This window comes from Nannospalax galili, unplaced genomic scaffold, assembly GCF_000622305.1.
Source record: "Nannospalax galili isolate Female #2095 unplaced genomic scaffold, S.galili_v1.0 scaffold3181, whole genome shotgun sequence".
NCBI lineage: Eukaryota > Metazoa > Chordata > Mammalia > Rodentia > Spalacidae > Nannospalax > Nannospalax galili.
The window spans coordinates 81901-99285 of record NW_008345285.1 but is presented as its reverse complement, the minus strand read 5'-3'; the positions used below and the strand labels follow the sequence as shown (position 1 = coordinate 99285).

Here is a 17385-nt window from a genome sequence, read left to right as displayed (position 1 = left end):
TGTCTGTTGTGATGTTTGCCCTTTCATCTCTGATTTTGTTGATTTGGAAGTGCTCTTTTTTTCTTTTTGTTAACTGGTCTAGCAGTCTGTCAATCTTGTTTATCTTTTCAAAGAACCAGCTCTTGGATTCGTTGATTCTTTGTATTGTTTTCTTTGTTTCAATTTCATTAATTTCTGCCCTGATTTTTGTTATTTCTTCTTGACTGCTGGGTTTGGGTTTCATTTGGTGTTGCTTTTCAAGTGTCTTGAGTTGCAATGTTGAGTCATTTATTTGTCTTCTTTCTGATTTTTTTGATGTAGGCACCTAGAGCTATCAACTTTCCTTTAAGGATAGCTTTCAGCATGTCCCCAAGGTTTTGTTGTGTTGTATTGTCCTTTTCATTTAGCTCCAGGAATACTTTTATTTCTTTCTTAATTTCTCTTTTGACCCATTTATCATTCAGGAGTGTGCTATTTAATCTCCATGTGTTCATGTGTTGACTAGGGCTTCTTCCGGTGTTGACTGTAAGCTTTATTGCTTTGTGGTCTGACAGAATGCATGGAATTATTTCAATCTTTTTGTATTTGTTGTGTTTTTTTTTTTTTTTTTTTATGCCCCAGTATATGGTCGATTTTGGAGAAGGTTCCTTGGGGTGGTGAGTAGAAAGTATGTCTTTTGGTGCTTGGGTGGAATCCTCGGTAGATGCCTGTTAGGTCCATTTGATATATGGTATTTAATTCAGATGTCTCTGTTAACTCTCTGCCCTGTTGACCTGTGTAATGGAGACAGTGGGGTATTGAAGCCCCCTACTGTTAATGTGTTGGGATTAATCTGGGTCTTAAAGTCCTGTAGTATTGTTTTTATGAAGTTGCATACACCAGAGTTTGGTGAATATATGTTCATGATTGTAATATCTTCTTGATTTATTGTTCCTTTGATCAGAATGAAGTGGCCCGCTTCATCTCTTCTGATTAGTTTTAAAATCTATTTTGTCAGATATTAGAATTGCAATGTCTGCTTTTTTCTTAGTACCATTTGCTTGGTATATTTTTTTTCCATCCCTTCACTTTAAGGTAGTGCCTGTCCTTGAAATTGAGATGAGTTTCTTGCAGAGAACAAAAAGATGAGTTTTGTTTCTTAATCCATTCACCTAGTTTGTTTCTTTTCACTGGGGAGTTCAGTCTGTTAATATTTAATGTTATGAAAGATGAGTATTGAATCCTGTCCTTTTCATTTCTGTTTACATTCTTGTCAGAGCTCTACTTTTCCACATTTATACCTTCATTCAGTTTCTTCTGCAACCTCTTGTGTATAGTCATTCCTTTCTTCAGCTCTTTTTATTGCTTCCAGAACTTGCTAAAGGGCTAGTTTTGTGGACATGAATTCCTTTATATTTATGTCATGGAAGAGTTGTCTTTCTCCTTCGACTACAGTCGACATTTTGTCTGGGTATAGTAATCCGGGTTGGCATCTGTGGTCATTTAAAACTGGGAATACTTTGGCCCAGGTTCTTTTGGCTTTCATAGTTTGTACTGAAAAGTCAGCTGTAATCCTAATGGGTTTTCCTTTATATGTGACTTGTTTTCTCTTTTGCAGCTTTCAGTATTGTCTCTTTGTTTTGTACGTTTAGTGTTTTTACTATGATGTGCTGTAGAGAGTTTCTTTTCTGGTCCTGTCTGTTTGGTGTTCTATATGCTTCTTGTATTTTTATGGGTATGTCTTTAATTTTTGGAAAATTTCTTCCACGATTCTGTTGAAGATCTGGTCCATGCCCTTATCTTGGGATTCTTCTCCTTCCTGTATGCCTATAATTTGTAAGTTTCGTCTTTTTATGGTGTCACACAATTCCTGCATATTCCATTCTTGTGATTTCTTAAATTTTTCATAATCCTTGTTTGAGTGGTCTAGTTCATCTACTTTATCTGCCAGTCTTGATACTGTTTTCCATTTCATTCATCCTATTGGTGAGGCTTTCTCCTGTCGTTTCTAATTAGCTTACTGAGTGTTTCCCTTCCTTCATTTCACCCTGAGTATTCTTCAGTATTTCTAACTCTTTTCTGAATTAATTCAGAAGTTTATCCCTATCTTCCTTCAGTTCTTTGATTTCTTTTTGTGTTCTTTAAATTCATTGAATTCTTTTATCGTGTTTATAATTGTTCTTTTGAGTTCCATGTCCTGCATTATCTCTAGGGGCTTCTCATTGTACTCCTCTAGAGGACTGTTGGTATTTGGTGGGCATATGTTATTTTTGTTTTTCTTGTTATTTTTTTCCTGTGATTTTGACGTGTGAGTTTCTTTTGTAGCTTCTGATTCTTCTGTGAGACTCAAGCCTTCAAGTTTAGGTCTGCTTCTTTTTGTAAACTTTATGTGACTTTGTGGTTTACTTTTTGGGCGTGAAAGGCTGCTTTGTCTAAGCTTCCGGTTCTCTCTTGATTTTATATTGGACTGGCCAGATTGCTTTTGTCTTCAGGAGTTCCCACAGAGGCCCAAATCAGATGAGGGTCAGATGCTCTCTCTCAGGCTTTCTCCTAAGGTCTGGGTCCCTCCAGGAATGATTTTGGCCTCAGGAATTTGGGGGTTGGACTGGCCTGGGAGCAGGGCCCAGGAAAGATGCTGGTCTTGGGCAGCTGGTCGCTGTGCCACCCAGAGATGCAGAGAGAGATGGGGGCGGGAAGAGGCCCTATCGGCTCCTGGGGAATGCAGTGAGGAACTGGTTGGTCTGGATACAAAGGATCAGGAAGAGGAAAGGTCAGCCTCAGGGTCCAGAAAAGAGGCTGGAGGGTTGTGCAGTCCAGGGAAGCAGAGGGAAGTGAGGGCGGGACCAGGCCCCGAGGGCTCCTGGGGATCCCAGAAGGAACTGGGTTGGTCTGGATGCAAAGGATCCGGAAGCAGTCCTGGTTCCACCAAACAAGGAATGAGACAGGACCCAGGCTAGGAGGAGAGAAGGGCGGGGGAGATGGGAGGGTGAATGTGACTGGGGGAGTCAAGGCATGGAGGGTGTGATTGACTTACCCCTGATAGAGCTCTTGTTTTCTTTTTGAGACCGTCTTCCTGTAGCTGCAGCTGGCCTGGAACTCAGAGAGATCTGCCTGCCTCTGCCTTCCCAGTGCTGGTCTTAAAGGCTTGTATGCCACCACATCTGGCTCAATGGGTATACATTTTTCATTTTGCAAAATAAGAGTCCTAGAGTCCTAGAGATCTATTGAGTGACAGTGAATAGTTGAAAGTACTGAACTTTAAAATTGTTAAGATTATAAATTCAATGTGATTTTGTGTACAAAATCCTGTTTAAAAAATATATTTGTTCTTCTAGCAGGTGAGTGGGGTGATATTTCTACAAACTTTTCCACAGTGAGTTGATGTCATTTAGTTTTCTCAGCTACGAGATTCCTAGGTTTCTAAAAAGCAATGCAAGCCTCGGAGGTAGAGATAGTTATTTTAAAACCAGGATAAACAGCAACCTCTATCTGTGTTAATATTTTATCATTATTATTTGTTTCTTTACTTAAGTATCTTGGAATCAAGACATGAATGGGTGCTTGAATCTGCCAGTATGTTTTGATCATTGCTGAGTGTTGTTTTGTTTTTGATACAGGGTCTCATGTAGTTCAGGCTGGTCTCAATCTCAGTACATAGTTAAGGATGGTTTTGAACTCCCTATCCTCCTGCCTCTACCCCTGAGTGCTGGGATTATAGGCATTTACTACCATGTCTGGTTTTATGGGGTGTTGGAATCCAGGGCTATAATCCAGGGCTTCTAGTATGCTAAGCAATCACTCTACCAGAAGAGATACATTCCCCTGCTATTTGACTGATCTAGATAGTCTTATGCTATTGCTTTTTGTGTCTCAGTGACATTTAAGTGCATGGCAGGTTGCTTACATTTTGATTTTTTTTAGTGACATTCTGTATGGTAGACTGTTGCTGTATTCAGAAGCTTATTTTTTCTCTAGGTTTCTTGGACATATCAGTAATTTTATTTCTCCCTGTCCTCCAATAAGGCCAGGTGCTACCAGGCTCAGCTAGGCCTTTTCTTTTTTGCCCTTACTTATTCCATTGAATTTTTCAGCTTTGTCATCCCCCTGCCCTCTTGTAAAGCTTTATCAGGCTCTTTATTCTTGAGTCTTCTCCGTGTATTTTTTTTTTTAATCAAGAAAATACAGGTACATAGTTTAAAAAAACCCTTGAATAGTTCTATAAAACTTCTTATGGAAAAATATCATATACTGTTCCTCAAAGATAAAATTTTCTTCTAAAAATATTTTGATTTATTTTATATGTATGAATGTTTTGCTTTCATCTACTTACTAAGCCTACCATGTGTATGCAGTCTCCTTGGAGGCTAGAATAGGACATTAGATCCCTTGGTACTGGAGTTATAGATGGTTGTTATCCACCATGTAGGTTCTGGGAACTGAACCCAGGACCTCTGCAAGGGCAGACAGTGCTCTTCACCACTGAGCCATCTCTTGAGTCCCAAGGACTACCATTTTCAATATGTTTGTTTTATTTGGTATTCCATATTTTGTATAATATGCAAAATGTGCTGTTCCTTTTCTCCCTCATCTGCAACTTGTATTGACTTTTATTATGGGAGATGAAGTTGACCTTTTCCCTTAGTATAACAATTAGTTAAGTAAAGCATACCAGCTTTTAGTTAAGTAAATAATATTGACCTTTGGTGCTTCTAGGGATAAGAGAGGAAGTGTTATTAAGATGTGTATTTATCTTTTGGGCTAGAGATGGCTCAGTGAATAAAGTCTTTGCTTTGGAAGCATAAGGATTTTGGAGTTTAGATTCTGAGCAATCACATGAAAACCAGGCCGGGGATGAGTTGGAGACAGGCCTTGGGGCTTCCTGGTCTGCCAGTCGAGTGGAAACTGGGAGCTCCAGGTTCAGTGAGAGAACCCTGTACATTAGGTACTTTCTGTTGCTGTGATAAAACACCGTGACCAAGGCAGCTTACAGAAGGAAGAGTTTATTTGGGCTTACAGTTCCAGAGGGATAGATGAGAGTCTATCGTGTATTCTGTCATATATGTTAAGGCCTATTGTGTCAAGTTTGTGTTCCAGATGTCCCTCAATGTGACTTCATTCACTGGACCCTTGGCAGCCTATCTAGCATCACTCCCTTAAAGATCAACTCCCCTTCACCCCACAGTAGTGATCTGCTGCCAGTAGAGTTCCTCAGCTAAGGTTGGCGCCATATTGGCCTTAACATATACGATAGAATGTGTGAAATCCAGTGGAGGACTGCAGGAGGGTGCAGATAGGGAAGGTGGTCTAAATATGATTAAGATGTTTTGTATGAAATGCAAAAAATATTCAGTAAAAATACATACCATTAAAAAAAAAATTGAGCCAGTCTCAGAAAGACCAAAAAAGAGAGAGAGAGAGAGAGAAAAAAGGTCTATCATGGCGGGTAGGCATGAGGGCAGAGCTGCTGGAACAGAAAGCTGAGCATTCACATCTTCAAGTATGCATAGGAAACAGATGGAGAGCAAAACTGGAAGTAAGGCAAGGCCGTGGACTCTTAAAGCCCACCCCCAGTGATGTGCCACACCTCTTAAACCTCTGCAAACTGCTCCACAAACTGGGGCCAAGTATTCAAATACATGAGACTTTGGGGGAACATTTCTCATTGAAACCACCATACCCTGTCTCAACAAAAGGTGGACACTTATGGTAAAAGAAGACACCTAATGTCAGCTTTTTAGCTTTTTACCTCTGCACATGTACTCATGGGGGAGCCCAACTGCACACATGTACACACACATGCATATAACACAATTTAAAAAATGTGTATTTACTTAATTTTTTTTCTTGCCATTAGTTGCTTTTTTTAAGTTTTAATAACCTTTATTAAGTTTTCTTATGAAAAATTATCAAACCGTAAAAGTGCTTACTTCTAGATGCTTCTTTCCCTTATTTTTTCCAAATATAATGTATCGTATACTAGTTCTGAATAAACTTCCTTTACTTCTCTTTTCCCTCCTGTAGTGATTAACTTTTCATTCTCTTGGCAGGAGTGGGGCTTTACCCTTGTCTTACATTGAATTCTATTTCTGAGATGGCATGCTTTCTCTGTTTTTTTAACCTCTTGATTGACAATTGGTCTGGTATTAAGGTGGGAATAATTTTCCTTGAAAATTTTGCAATCGTTATTCTTTTTACCGTCTCCTTTTTCCCCCCTCTTCTCTTTAGACTGAGCCATTTTGTATGTAATCTGATTTTCTTTTAGCATTCTTCTACTTTTACTGTTGTATTTGTTACTGGTATTTTGAAATGCCTTGGTTGCTTTGTTGGGGAATTTGTGTCCATTGGGTCTGGGAAATGGATGTTGGTTCATGTTTTTCACTATTTGATGTTACGTTTATAGGAAAAATTAGTTCTCCTCTTCGCATGGTGCAAGTATGGCAACCATATCATCTGTCTTGGGCATGGAGGACAGTTAGTTCCAGTCAGAGAGGGAGGTAATAGGTATATATGTTATCAGGGCTAGGGGATGATGAGAGGACCATATGAGTAACTGACAATGCAATGTGTGACAGAATTTGAGACAACAGTATCCTCCATAGGTGAGTTAGGAAGTAAAAAGAATGATTTTGGCATGCCTGATCTTATGAACCAAGGCACTGAACAAGTAATCCTGTGGGGGAAGTATTCGAGATAGAACAAGGATTCCTTAAATGTGGTTTGGGGTTGTGTATCAAGAGGCCCTTGCTTTCCTCTTCCTTCCTCCCTTCCCCTCCCCTCACCCCCCTCCCCTCCCTCCCTCCCTCCCTGTTGTCAGGGAGACATTGTTTTTTTTTTTTTTTCTTTTTCCCCTGTGTTATAATACATAAACTACTGGCCTTTTCTTGATTAGGCAAAATATTGGAAAACTAATGATTCATTAAATAAAATACTGTCATGTAGAGGGTGATTCTGTATAGGCAACCTACGTACTCTTAGTGATTGTGCTACAGCATTAAAGTGTGCCTATAAATATATTCAGCAATTGTTTAGAGAAAGCAAAGTACATGTACTTCTATTAAGACTTAAGGAGGGGGCAAAGGGAGGCATAAATTAAGAAATCAGGAATAAAGACAGGGTATAACCAGTTGCAAATAGAATATGGTGTGTAGCTAAACTGTAACTTTAGAATCTTGATGAAACAGGTAGTTTGTGACAAAAATATGACACAAACTTATTAATTAACTTATAAATTTCACAGTGGTGGTAACATTAGAAACTGCAGTTGCCCCCCTGAGGAGCTTTGGGCTCAACAGTCATCAAAACAAGTAGGACCTGATTAGGTCACACTTGGTGTCATGTTGATGTACTTGGATACTGGGCAGAAAACAGCATGCTATCATGGTGGAACAGTGCCCTTCCATGGGAATTGTTGTAGTCCAAGCCCTAGTTTTTGGTTCATGAGCGAGATTAGGTGTGTGAATAAAACTCAGTGTGGGTGGGTACAGAGGTATTCTGTTGTGTTAGTTTCTTGTGGCAGCTATAGATTACCACACTATAGAAATGTGTTCTTTCACAGTTCTGGAGGCCAGAAGGTGTGAGCAGTTGTCAGCAGGGTCATATGCTGGCAGTATTAGTGGGTAATCAGTTCATTGGCTCTTTCCAGTGCTGGTACCTGGTTATAATATATATCATTCATTGTCTTTGTTTTGTATCTGAAAACTCTGCTTCTCTTAAACAAATATATGTGGTCTATTTAAGAACCGTCCAGATACTGCAGAATAATAACCTTCTTTCAAGTTTCTTAACCTAATCCTGTTTTTTGCTATATATGCTAATAGTTTTTTCAGCTTATCATACTTACTTTAGAGATGTCTTGCTGGCCCTCAGTTTCTTTTAATATTTTTCCTCCTTTGTAAAGAACATTGTTGGGGACCAGCAAAATGACACCTGCTGTCAACCTGATTTCAACCCCCAGAAATCCACATGGTGGAAGGAGACAACCGAGTCCTGAAAGGTATCCTGTGATCTCCACATGTGCATTGTAGCATGTGCGCGCGCGCACACACACACACACACACACACACACAAATTACATGTTGGCTCATCACCATATTTTTGTTAGATTGTTGTTTGCCCATTTTGTTTATTAAGATTCTGTACCTATAATAAGTTCTGTTTCCCAGCTCTTTATTCTGTTGCTAAATATTTTAAATCATTTGGTAGTTCTCTTTATTTCTGTGTCTTTATTATTTTATATCTGGTACAATGTCAAATTTGTTTTTGATATTTGTATAGTATTTTTCTCTGTGTTAATCTTTAAATCTGTTTTGGAGGAATGTAATAAATTCCATGAATCTAGATTTTAAAAAAAAAAATCTGTTGACAACCTTCATATCTAGTGTATTTATCACATTTACATTTGTTGTAATTAAAGTATTACATTATATTTTAATATAGTTTTGATCACCTTAATTCTTTTTCCCCCCCTTTCTAGACAGAGTGATTTTTGAATAGGAGTTTCTTTTTCTTTGAAACTAAAGAATTACTTTTAGACCTGGTATGATAGGAGTCTGTTTGATTTTGGCCTATACATTGATTGAAAACTGTAGTAGCTACATTCTTTCTTGCCTGAAGTTTGTATGTTCTATCCAGGTTGAGTGACTGATACAGTTATGGTTTATACATTTCAGATTTTCTATTCCTTTCATGGGATCAGGAGATGGATGGTTTTTCTTGTCTTTCAAGGCCAGTTTTTTAGATACTGTTTTTTTATGTTGAGTGTGCCAGTCCATTAAGATCTCAATGTTGTTGGAAGAATATCTTATTTTTCTTCCATCTTGAGTAGACTCCAGTTTCTGTGTTCTATCTTCTGGATGAAGCTTCCAAACTAAACATGTAGTTCACTTTGTTCTCTCTCTTTTTTTGGCTTGCCATGCTAGTCATATTCAGGACCTTGCACATCGTTGGTAAGCGCTCTACCATTGAACTGCATTGCCTTATATTTCAGGCTGACTTTAACCTCATTTATGTACCCTAAGCTAACCTTAAACCTCCCTATACTATGCATTGCCCTCTCTTGGTATCCAAAGTGTTGGGATTGTAAGTGTGGCCCATGACACATGGCTTTAATACAAAAAGTTGCTTTGGTACTCTTTGATTAGGCATCTCAGAGTTTGACCCCATCTCTGGCCTCTCTAGCCCATTCTGTGTAACTTTCTTGTTTTTTTAAAAAATGTTTTATTATTTATTATTTTTTATGTGTATGAGCGTAAGGCCTACAGTTATGTACGTGTATCTGTGTCAATGCCTGCAGAGGTCAGAAGAGGGCATTGGATCCCTTGGAACTGGAGTTATGGGTGGTTGTTAGCCACTATGTGGATGCTGGGAACTGAACTCTGGTCCTGCAAGAGCAGCCAGTGCTTTTTAGTGTTGAGCCATCTCTCCAGCCCCTCTTGTTTGTATTTTAAAGAGCCACTTACGTATGTATGTTTGTTTTCCAGCTTTGGAAAAGTACAACTTGGAGCTGTAGTTAGAGGTGTTTGTGTGAGGCCTGAACTTCAGGCCTCTTTCTTATAAAGCAGTAAATGCTCTTAACTTTGGAGCCCCCCCCCCCCCCGCCCCTGCCTGTTTTTGTTTTTTTGAGACATGGTCTCACTATGTAGCTCTAGCTGGCTTGGTACTCGCAATGTAGATGAGGCTGGCCTCAAACTCCCAGAGATCCATCTGTCTCCCAAGTATTGGGAATAAAGGCTTGCATCACCATGCCTGGCCCCCTGTATAACTTTTTTGTTAGGTTAAGTTCACATTAAGAACTTTGTATATCCCACCACTGCCTTGTTGTATCTCATATTTTCAGTTTTCAGTAGGATGTTGTGATTTTTAAAAATAGAAAAATAATAGTTTGTACTAATTACTAGGAGAAATAATTAAGAGCGTTTTAAGATGAGTGATGTATATACATTTGAGGCTCATGTGGCTTTGGTTGCTCTGGCTCCTGGGCTTTATGCATGACAGACAGCCCTAGAAATTGAGGTTAACTTTGTTGTTTCATTCTTGTTACACATTTCTGGTACATTGTTGGAAAGCTTTTTCTAATAGGAAATAAATTTCAGGAACAGAGCAGTGTAATGTAGGTGGTACATTTTTTAGTTTGGGAGAGAAGAAAATTACCATCCTGACTCATGGCGGGCAAATGCAAAATTGCATAGGGAAGGAAAATGCAATTCAGGTCTTTGATTTACAGCTTAAGAAAATATTAGTGACGGTTTAAATTAAGAATTTGGGATTTTATTCTGATCGCAACATACATACTGTGAAGGAAATGGTAGTTGATTTTGAGCAAATAGGGAAACTTCTACATCAAAATCTGTATAAAGAATTCATAGTAAATACAAACCAGGACAAGATACCTTGTAGCAACATTATGTATGAAAGTTCTTTGGATATAGGCAGCACCTAGCAAAGCATTTAGGAAAAGAATGGTAACCAAGTAGAGAACAGTATACAATCTCTGAACAGGCTGATGCTCCGCAATAGAAGCAATATTAAATATTTGTTAAAAAATGAGATGATATATTGGTTCAGCTTTGCTGGTGGGCTTATCAAAACTTAAGTTGTATTTTTTATAAGTGAAAATTTAATCTTAAAGGGATATAAATTTGTTAAATTATGTTCATAGGGAGACAATAGTAAACATTGGTTAATAATTGTGGGAATGACTTTAATGGGAAAGAGTCTTTGCTTTGGCTTTTACAATTTGAAATTTTATACTACTTTGTGAACCAAGTTAATCATATGTTTTCAGAACATTAAAACTATATACTACTCTTTCTAAGAAAAACAATGTAATCAGTCCTGTAATGATTTGGAATCCCAGTGTAACTAACTCTTACAAGGTAAGCAGAATGCGTAGCTTTAATCTTAAACCATGTTCCCTATTTGTGACTATTTGAGTCAGTTATGCCCCTGACTCAAAACAATGTATGTGTGCCTGAGATGTGACAATAATGCTGAACAAAACAATGATGTTGTAAATAACTTATCCCCCACAGATGTTGCAAACAATGTGGGGGCATAGTTGAGGACATCTGTCTGTGGCTTTGTGTGCTGTTCTGAGTCAGGAGGTTCAGAAAAACAATTTCCTTTGTAATACTGTTATCAAAGATTATTCGTAGCATGCTTGATATGCTGTTCAATCAATATGAGAGGAGCCCTTTGTTAGATGGTAGAGTAGAATGGAGTAGAGTAGAATACAGTAGAATAGAAGCATAGAGTGCAGTTCTGAGAGAACAGTTCTGAGAGGAATCAGAACACCTCAGAACAGGATCAGGCCAGCTCTTGATTAAACTACTCCAAGAGCGAAGTTCCTCTTTAATGTAGCACTGCCACATTGTGGTGCCCTGAGTGAGGAATCAGGCACCATCACAAATAATGAGATACTCTTTAGTAGAAATAAATTATGCCACGCAGATGTTAATTTTGAAATGATTTTTTGGGGAGGGGCACTGTGTTTATGAGACAGGGTGTCATGCGGTAGCTCAGACTGGCGTTGAACTTAGCAGCTACCCTCCTGCCTCAGCCTCCTGAGAGCTGGAATTACAGATGTGTGCCACCACATCTGACTTGATTTTTATGTTTTGATGTGTTAAACAGTTAACATATTAAATGAAAAAAAATAGTTTTTAAGTTAGATGTAAAGATTTGTGGAGTTTGTATATAATATGCATGGAGAGGGAAAGCATAGAGAAAAATCCCAAGAGTATATTCAAGTTGATCAGAAAAGGGTTTTTTTTTTTTTTTATTGTTGTTGTTGTTTATTTTTTTTTAACATGTATGAGACCAAGTGTCCCTGGCTGCTACAGGTGTCTTAGCAGACAGGTATAGTTAAGAAACAACATTGTTTTGAGCAGGGTGAACGACAACATAGCACTTAACAGCTATACTGTACTTAAATCCTGCTTTAAAAAACATTTCTTTGAGAAGGGGCCAGTGGTTCTTCATTAATTTTGGCAAATAATTTTAAGTGTTTACGTTAGAAATTGTGAAATTCAAAGCAGGTGATTTTCAGTGGTGGTCATAAATATCATTTGTTCTTTTTCCCATGCTATCTTAAGTGCTTACTCTTTTTGTGCATTTATTCATAAGTATAAATTAGGCAAAGGAATGTATTCCTTTCTACAAAAGATACTAATTTGAACTGTGTATTTGTTGAGACAGGCATAATACATCTTTTATCATCATAAAGATAAGGTTACATATGATTGCTGCCAAAAGGCTTTCCTTGTATATGTATTATTTTGGAATTGCAAATTAAATGTATCTAGCCAAAACAACACAGGAAAAAAAGCTTCTGTGAGATTATCTTTGTCTCCCTTTAGGTATTAGTCAATTTTCTGTTACTGTAACCAAGTATTTGAGGCCGAGTACTCACAAAGAAAGAGGTTTATTAATGTTCAAAGGCATGGTGCCTACCCTGGTGAAGATCTCATGGTAGATAGTGTCACAATGGTGGGAGTATGTGTAAGATAGAAGGATCACATGATGAGACAGAGACCAGAGATCTCCAGATATCCACTCTTCTATTGCCTGGGACCCTTGCCATCCTCCTTGCCTTCCAGGAGTACCAGGCTTTGCAACATGTTTCTCTTTTCTTCCCTTCATTCTTTTCTGTAAGGTTAATGATTACTTCATTGATTCTCTCTTCTCCTGGAGAGAGGATACTTTCTAAACCCTTCGCTTTTTGACTTGGCTTGTTTATTTATTACATTTATCTGGGTGTGAAATCACAGCCCTATATATAGTCAGATGACATCTTGGGAGGAGGCATTGGATCTCTGTTTCCACCATGTAGGTTCCTGGGATTGAACTCAGGCAATCGGGCTTAATAACAAATGCCTTTATCCGCTGAGCTATCTTGCTGACCTTACTTATTTTTTGAGATGGTCTCATACAGCCCAGGCTGGCCTGAAATCCCCATGTAGCTGACGATGAATTTGAACTCCTAATGTTTCTGCCTCTGCCTCCTGAGGTGCTGCAATCACAGGTATGAGCCATAGCACCCGGTTCTGTATGGTGTTGGGAATGGAACCCAGGGATCCTAGGCAAACACTCTACCAACTGGACCACGTGCCCCATACCCTCTTTGGCATCATCTTGAATGCCTCTCTAATGTTAACATGGCACTATCTCGGGGTTTTTTCTTTCTTTTTTTGGTGGTGGGGGCAAAAAGGTTTTATGCTGTAGCCCAGACCGGCTTGGAACTTACAGGCATTTCTCCTGCTTACAGATGAGAGCTACCATGAATCTTAAAAGAATTCTCAGAAACTGTTCAGTATCAGGCCTAGCTGAAACTCTGTTGCTCAGGAACATCACCATCTGTTTGCCTTTTCTCTCATTCTTAGCTACTGTCCATGAGAGAAAGTTCCTGAAGCCCCTACCCTGTAGATGATTCCAGCTACGAAGCAGAGGAAAGGCTGAAGTAGAGCCTGTCTTTTTCTTCTACCTCTCACTGGGCAGAACTTGAACACCTACAGAGAGTTTTGCAGATCTGAGTCTTTAGTCTATGTAAACATGTGCCTGATGAAGCTGATTTCTAATTGTAAAAGAAAAGAGGATATCTGGATACCTAAAATTTGAAGCAATTTATGAAACAGTGCTTATATAAGTATGTAAATATTAATAGTAAAGTGGGAAAAGTATATATGCTCAAATCTGCAAAATATAATTTTGAATATGGTGGACAGTTTAAGCTTCTGTTATTTCTATGTAAGGCAACTAACTGGATGGCTGACATCAGGACTGGGAGACTTGAGAGTATTTACTCTCTTGTATTAGTGATGTTCAAATTAAGTTTTTAAATAGTAAATGGTGGCTAGAGAGATGGCTCAGTGGTTAAGAGCACTGGCTGCTCTTGCAGAGGACCTGGGTTCTGTTTCCGAGCACCCACGTGGCAGCTAACACCACCTTGTAGCTCCAGTTCCAGGGGATCTGATGCCCTCTTCTGGCTTCCGTGGGTATTGCATGCACAGGCACACATACAGGCAAAACACTCATACACATAAAAATAGATAAAAAAACCTTTTCAAATATAATAATAGTAAATGAAGTCAAAAATAAAAGTTTGGGATTGTGATTATGTAAGTTTGGGAATATATATATGCTGTTAAGAATCATTAATATTTTAAGATTGCTATTTTAAGTGTGTTTTCTCTTCTTTTAAAGAGGTGACAACCCCAAAAGAATTTGAATGCAGGTGGTTTGTACTTGTAAATTCCTAAATGTGTTGGTGTTTTTTTTTTTTTAATATTTTATTTTATTTTATGTGTATGCATGTATTGCCTGCATGTAGGTAAGTGCACCTGTTGTGCAGTGCCCCTGGAGGACTGAAGAGGCCGTTGGATCCCCTGGAACTGGAGTTACGGACAGTTGTTAGCTGCCATGTGGGTGCTGGGATTTGAACCCGGGTCTTCTGAAAACAGCCAGTACTCTTAACTGCTGAGCCAACTTTCCAGCCCCTGTTTAAGGTGTTTTAAAAGCAGTTAGGCAAAGGCATTGCTGAGTACCTGGAAAGGTACAGAATCCTCTTAATTTAGGCGGTGTATTTCTAGGAGGAATATTTCTAGGAGGAAAGGCATTCATGTATGTGTTTGTTTTTAATGTGCGTATATAGCATCCACAATATTATATATATACATTATATGTGTGATATTTTAATCACATTGCACATATTCTAGAAGAATGAAATCCTAAGTGGGTCATGATGGTGATAATTGTTGGCAGAAACAATTTTTTCCTTACGTCATCTGGATTTCTGTAACAAATCCCTTTGTTGACTATGTCAGAGTTAGTTATATAGTTTGCTGTCTCTTTGGAGATGACTGAATAAAGGAGTTCGTGGGATGAGAAAGTTAAAGATAATAAATATGTAGTTGGAATAAGTTAAGCAAAAAAGTTTGAATATGTAGAATGAGACTGGACTTTAATAATAGTTGGGAAAGCACGGCAATAAGCAGCACTGTTTAAAAAGTGGGGTTTTTTTTTTTTTGGGTATGAACAGGGCTATAAAAATGGGGTAGTCATATCACATTAAGTTGTGCTCATGTTGTAATGTTATGTTTATTGGAATTGGGAAATGATAGCTAAAAAGGAAAAGGATATTGGCTGTGAGGCAAATATTCGATGTTTAGAGATGAAGAAAAATTGAATTGGTGCAACTAACGTAAAGGAAGTTTAAAAGGGAAATTTTTGAATAGAGCAAAAGCCTCAGTTTTTGCTTTCTGAGTTTAAGATGATGTTAGACTGTCCAAACGGGAAAAATCTGTTGTGTTGTTTAGAGTAAAAAATTTGTGGTCCTTAGAGATTGAAGACCCAAATGGTCTCTATCTTGTTTTGTCTCTTTTGTCCTACTTTTAATAAAGCAAAACATCTAAACAAAAATTTTAGGATAGAAGTGACTGTGGGAAAGTACCTTTAGTTACAGATACAGACAATGAAGTGGAAGAATGAAGAAAGAGAAATAAGAAAGACAAATAGGTTAGAAGAGAAAAAAGATTGTGGAAGAAAATAAACAGCAGGAATCTACTTACATTCATATTTAATGCTTAACAGGACCGAGTAGGTGCTCCATAATGAGTGGCTAGCATAAAACACAGTGTTGTAAATTAGTTGTAGATACTACCTAATTCAGTGCTCAAAATAATACCCCCCCCCCAATAAATCTTGGGCTAGACATAGTGGTACATGTCTTTAATACCAGCACTGGATTGGCTGAGGCAGTAAGGATCTCAAATTCAAGGCCAATGTGGGGTATATAGAGAAACCCTGTCTCAGAGCAACAACCACAAATAGAAAAAAAAAAAAAAAACCTTACCACATTTACCATTTTTAATTTTATAGTTCAGTATTATGTACATTCACATTGTTTAACCATCCTCTCAAATTCATTTTGCAAAACTAAAACTGTGCTAACCAACCCACTGCTAAGATTTCAGTGCTTTTTATTAGAATGTTTGCAATATTCATACCCTTTAAAGTAATGTAGAGGCTTTTCCTTTTTCCCTAAAATAATAGAATGAATATCTCTGAAAATTTGAAGTCTAAAATGCTACAAACTGTGAAACTCTTTTGAGTACATACAGTATTCATACTACAAATGGAAAATTACACATGTGACCTCATGCGATAGTCCATATAGAAATAGAAAATTACCTTCAGGCTAAGTAAGTGTACAAGGTGTAATTCATTTCCTGTTTAGGTCTGGTATCCACCCCCTAAATATTTCATTATATGTATATGCAGATGCTCCCAAATTAAAAACATTTCCAATTTGGAACATTTATGACTCCAAACCTTTTTTTATTATTATTTTTATTTTTTTGGAGACAGATCTCTTTAACCTGGGCTGGCCTTGAAATTGCAGCAGTCCTCCTGCCTCAGCCATTACAGGGTTTGAGACAGTATGCTTGGCTACAGCTCCAAGTATATTTGATAAGGGATGTTCAACCTGTAGTAAGTATTAAAACTGTTATATTGAAAGTTTTTTAACTGAGAAAGTATGAACTTTTAAAACAATGATTTTTTTTTTTTTTTTTTTTTTTTAACAGGGTCTGGTCTGAAACTCCCTATGTAGATTAGGCTGGCCTCAAACTCCCCTATCTGCCTCTGCCTCCTGAGTGCTGGGATTAAAAGTGTGTGCCACTGTGTCCACCAAAAACCATGATCTTTAGAAAATTCTATTAAATTAATTTTTTCTTGTATAATTCTGTTTTATTTATGTTTTGTTTTATGTGTATGAATGTCTGTATATGTGTAAGGGCACCCATGTTGTGCAGTGCCCACGGAGGCCAGGAGAGGGCATCAGATCATCTGGAACTGGAATTACAGACAGTTGTTAGCTGTCTTGTGGGTGCTGGGAACTGAACCCTGGGTTCTCTGCAAAAACAATCAGTGCTCTTAACTGCTGAACCATCTCTCCAGCTCCCCTTGAATAATTCTTAAAGGATTTATGCATAGATTTTGTAGAAATTCAAGGATTCTTTTACAAATAAAGTAATCAGATAGCTTTTAATAATTTTAAATTAAAATTTTTTTCTAAAACTTATTTTTATTTGTATGCGTACCCATGCCACAGTGGTGTGTTGAGGTCAGGGTCTCTCCTTCTACAATGTGGGTCCCAGGGGTCAAACTCAGGTCATTAGGTTTTCCCTCAAGAACCTTTATATACTGAGCCATCTTGCCAGTCCAAGCTTAGTGATAGATGCTTTAGCCTTGTTGCATTGACCTGAGCCATGGGGGACCCATTTAATTTTGATTATGTCTTCTTCCCTTCTTTAAGTTGAACCAATTTATTGGCTTGATGTTTTAGTCTTCTTTCCTGACAGTTTTTAAAATATCTGAGTAAAACTATTGCATCCGTGATGATTTTCTTCAGTTAAGAAAACAAAAGAAAAA

The 17385-nt window shown here is 38.0% G+C and overlaps 1 protein-coding gene and 1 non-coding gene across 2 annotated transcripts in view; one reads left to right on the top strand and one right to left on the bottom strand.

Moving 5' to 3' along the window:
* LOC103740770 (lysine-specific demethylase 6A-like) overlaps nt 1-17385 on the top strand; it is a 145080-nt gene that overhangs the window by 51616 nt on the left and 76079 nt on the right. The gene's annotated exons all lie outside the window — the stretch shown is intronic.
* Nucleotides 11766-11897, bottom strand: LOC115071770. Its single transcript, XR_003850847.1, has one exon. It is a non-coding gene; the product is annotated as a small nucleolar RNA SNORA63 (small nucleolar RNA).